General features: G+C 35.9%; 1 long non-coding RNA gene across 1 annotated transcript; it reads left to right on the forward strand.

Moving 5' to 3' along the window:
* Positions 1 to 719: 719 nt before the first annotated feature.
* LOC107600747 (uncharacterized) lies at positions 720 to 1,433 on the forward strand. The gene is made up of 3 exons (XR_001610838.1): positions 720 to 778; positions 1,171 to 1,235; positions 1,323 to 1,433. It is a non-coding gene; the product is annotated as an uncharacterized lncRNA (long non-coding RNA).
* Positions 1,434 to 4,860: the final 3,427 nt, after the last annotated feature.

Here is a 4,860-nt window from a genome sequence, read left to right on the forward strand (position 1 = left end):
AATTTTCTGTGACGTCAAACCCCACATACAGTGACTTACTGTATTTATTAAAATTGCTGTATACTACTGTATTTGCCGTAACGGCCTCTTTGGGGTTGGCCATTCTATTGAGGTTGATTTATTTTCCCCATTTCTCACATTTGGATTGACAAGATTTGACTCACACTGTGTCTGCATCGCCACAACAGCTTGGGGCTGACTACACTGGATGTTACATTGCTTGTAATGATTGGAAAATCCGTTTGTCTTTCGTGTCAGAAATATACCGGGGCATCACTTTACTGTCCGCATCCACTGTAGATAATATAATGGGTTCTATATTGTCTTTTGTCGAGTCGCGCCGTGCCACTCGCGCCACAGTATTTATTAAAATTGCTGTATACTACTGTATTTGCCGTAACGGCCTCTTTGGGGTTGGCCATTCTATTGAGGTTGATTTATTTTCCCCATTTCTCACATTTGGATTGACAAGATTTGACTCACACTGTGTCTGCATCGCCACAACAGCTTGGGGCTGACTACACTGGATGTTACATTGCTTGTAATGATTGGAAAATCCGTTTGTCTTTCGTGTCAGAAATATACCGGGGCATCACTTTACTGTCCGCATCCACTGTAGATAATATAATGGGTTCTATATTGTCTTTTGTCGAGTCGCGCCGTGCCACTCGCGCCACAGGTTTTGCCCGGGGATGAACCCGCAAGAGTGGAAGAGTTCCGGAGAACATCTGCGCTGTGTGTCGATGCACCTTACGAGAGAATAAGACCAGTAAGCAAGGTTAAAAATATATGTACGTTTGTCTGTGTGTTTGTGTCAACATTTTTGCACACCAGTTTAACCTAGTAACATTTACCGTCAACATTGCGGTAACAAATTTTACTATGGTACTGTCGTTTGAAACGACTTTGGTCAGCTTATTGAATTACCGAATTAAAATTACTTTTAACGAGCAACGCTTATCTTGTATTAACATTAAGTTAACTAATGTGAAAGTTTGTTCTGGTGTTAGTAATTCATGTTGGCCAGTAGCCTATTGAGAAAATAAAATTGTACGTTAGCTAGGTTAAACAAGTTTTATGGCTAGCTGCCTTTCTAGTTTTAGAATTTGTTTGTTATAGTTTTTAAGGGAAATTAAGATATACTGCATTTTTTGTATTTGTGTTTTAAAGGCAACTGCAATGAAGCATCAAGAAAGACATGAGCAGGCCAGCCACCCTGAGACTGATAATTCATGGTAAAAGAACAACTCGCTTTTGAGAGATTTGTGTATTCTATATGGGGTTTGCCTCTTAAAAGTGTGCCATTTCTACTTGTTTTTCAGAGAAGACATTTCTGTCACTAACAAAGTGGATGGTGAGCAAAGGTGGTGGCCATGTTTTGGAGCAGCACCTGGGTTTTGCAGATGGCTATGTATTCTTTGGCTGCTTATCTTTTTTCCCCATGTTTCTGTAGCCTAAAGATTCTTTGTTAGGATAAATCCAGATGATACAACATAATGCACTGCAAAATGTTCTAAGACAGGAGAAATGAAGATGCACTGTTCCAGCATTGGAAGACTGTATTTATAAGTGTTATACATGCAATGTTTTAAATAAAGAATTTTATATTTTGTAATTATTGTGTCTGTTTCAATTGAATGCCAGTAGTAAGGGTAAAAATAAAATGAATTCTATATAAAAAAAAGATAAAATCTAATGAAATATATTCAAATGAATTAATTACAGTATTACACTGATTTTTTTTTTGGGGGGGGGGGGGGGGGTGAAAACAAAAGGTGGCCATGTTTTGGAGCAGCACCTGGGTTTTGCAGATGGCTATGTATTCTTTGGCTGCTTATCTTTTTTCCCCATTATGTTTCTGTAGCCTAAAGATTCTTTGTTAGGATAAATCCAGATGATACAACATAATGCACTGCAAAATGTTCTAAGACAGGAGAAATGAAGATGCACTGTTCCAGCATTGGAAGACTGTATTTATAAGTGTTATACATGCAATGTTTTAAATAAAGAATTTTATATTTTGTAATTATTGTGTCTGTTTCAATTGAATGCCAGTAGTAAGGGTAAAAATAAAATTAATTCTATATAAAAAAAATTATAAAATCTAATTAAATATATTCAAATGAATTAATTACAGTATTATACTGATGAATTAGATTTTTTTTGGGGGGGGGAGGGTTGTAAACCAAATACAGTTTGCTACTTACTAAATTTTAATTACAGTAACTTACTGGCAACAGTGTTACTGTAAAAACCCTTTGAAATGTCTAACAGTGTATTTCACAATATTGCTATTTTATTGAATTTTGTTCAAATAAATGCAGCCTAAGTAAGTATAAGAGACTTCTTTTTAAAAAACCTTATTGACCCCAAACTTCTGAATGGTAGTTTATTGGCTAAAATATGTGTCTGAATCTATAAATTACTGTTATAAAATATTATTGTCCCTTCATTAGGTTATAATACGCTTTTATCTCTCACAGTATGATATAAGACTCAACAAAAGGCTGTTATTATAGGCTACAGTCTTCTTCTTGAAACTGCAGTGATATTGTTCTATGTTGGATTGTAATAGTGCAATTATGTCCCTTAATGAGACATTGTATGCATAAATTATTCAGAAATCAGCATCCACCAACAGCAGTCCATCATGATGAACACCGATCACTTCCTCATCTCAGAGAGAGTGTATGTGTGTTAAACCTGGTGCACTGCGAGCGAGGAGTGTGTTGATGGTGTCTATTGGTGCGTGTCTGACCCTGGCTGATAGGTTCCCTTGATTTGCTTTAGACAGATGCAACTCATTGTAGCTTAATAAATGGGATGACCCAGGGGAGTGTTGCTAAGTGTCTCTATTAACTCTCAAACATGTCAGGCAATATAAAAACCTCCTGACCCCTGCAAAGGTCAACTGTGACACGCATGTTTACTCAGAGAAACAAGACCAGCTTGGACAGGCCTGTTTTATGGGTCTGCTTCAAAAGAAAAAAAAAATGAAAGAGAATAAGACAGAAAAAGGGGGAAGAGTCAAGGTTTTGCTTCAAAATCCTTGAAATGAAGCCAGATGCTATCAAAAACACTGACTAACAAGTACAACTAGCAAAAAGCGGTCTCTTTATTTAACATTTACCTGAAGCAATGACTTAAATTAAACTTGAATGATCTATTTCCATCCTCTGCATAGTGAATTTTGGTTAAAAAGGGAGAAAAAAAAACTATGATATTACAAAGTTCTTGCTCACTGTAGCATTATAGTTTTTGAAAAGTACTACAGCAAGACCACGCTATTCTTTAAGGTATCTTGAAGTACCACATAAAACAACAATAATATGGTACACAGCAATATCTATCCTTAGCTTATGCAATACCACGGTAAATGTCAAAGTGACTACAGCTCATTATTAAGTTTTGATGCTACATAGTATAATCATTAATTATTTTGGTAGTAGTGTGACAATACTAAAATAAATAAATAAATAAGACATAAAATGAAGAACAAATTAAATTATTTAAAAAAAATTCTAGGTCACTAATAAAATAGGTAAATATGTGATGCTCACCATGTGATTTTTTTGTTAAATATTTTAAAAACAGCTGGACTGCCTCAGTTAGAATTATATACATCAGAAATATTGAAAATATAAACATAAAAACAAAATTCAAAATGGGTTTTGTAAGCCAGATCATTTAAAAAAAAAAAATATATATATATTTTTTTTTTGCAACACTCTAAAAACGTATCCATACTTACAATTCACTACCATTTACATAACCATATATGGCTTTTCTGATGTAGTAAACTTGCTCAGTAGCTCACCTGGTACAGCACTGCACTTGTAAGGAATGCAAAGCGCACTGGTAAGACTCCCGTGAAACACGAGTCACATTAAAAGAGCTCAAAGACTTGTAGAAGAAAGTTTAAATGGGACGGTTGCTTCAGCAAATGCTTTTTATTTTGTCACGCTTGGGTTAAGTTTAGTTTAGGGTTCTAGTGTAGGTGGATAGTCACATGATATGTCTTTAAAATCTGACGTGATATGAACAACTAGTGTAATAAAACATGTCCAGGGTCACATTCATTTTTTAGCACCACTCACTGGACATTCACTTTGAAAGTGTGGCGAAACCTTCAGTGCAATGTCATTTTGCAGATATGTCGCCACCGGCATGTTTTTTCAATGAGCCTTACCATCTGATCAATACACCATCATCCTGCTACAGGACTTTTTTTTTTTTTGTCATGGCCTGGTGAAGCCCTCATCTGCAGGTGAGTCATACACACTTTCTGATCTCAGATCAGCTGGAATCAGCAGATCCGCACACACTGAGATGCGGAGCCTGAACATGATGCAGTCACAACATTAACCGGCATTAATGAACTGTTTGCTTATGCAGTAATAATTAACTTCCATTACATTACTTTGTGTGATTACTTTCTTAATTGCCTGAATTATGCATCAATTTAATATCTAATAAGCAGACTCAGACGTTAGACAGTGTTCAGAAACAAATTGCTGACTCTTTCCGTGGTTTAATTAAAGACAGCACCGTAAATGAGAGCGTGTAGGATGGATGTCTCCCAGTGATTTCCTGCGAGCTTAAATATGCAATTTATTATAAACACACATAAAACTCAAGTCTCGCCTCAGGAAGGTAAACCACAAGATGCCAATTACAGCATGTAAGCAGCCCCACCACTGCTTTTTACAATTCAGATTAATACATGTATTCAGGGAAATTCAATTTTGCATTATGCAAATGCCCTTGCATGTCATTTTTAAGTTGGTAAGTTTCATGTCTTTAATGGTTGCGAATAAACAGAAATCCCTCCCAAATTGCATGTTCTGATTCAAAGGAGGG

The sequence above is a fragment of the Sinocyclocheilus grahami genome, unplaced genomic scaffold (genome assembly GCF_001515645.1).
Source record: "Sinocyclocheilus grahami isolate Dianchi unplaced genomic scaffold, SAMN03320097.WGS_v1.1 scaffold290.1, whole genome shotgun sequence".
Lineage (NCBI taxonomy): Eukaryota > Metazoa > Chordata > Actinopteri > Cypriniformes > Cyprinidae > Sinocyclocheilus > Sinocyclocheilus grahami.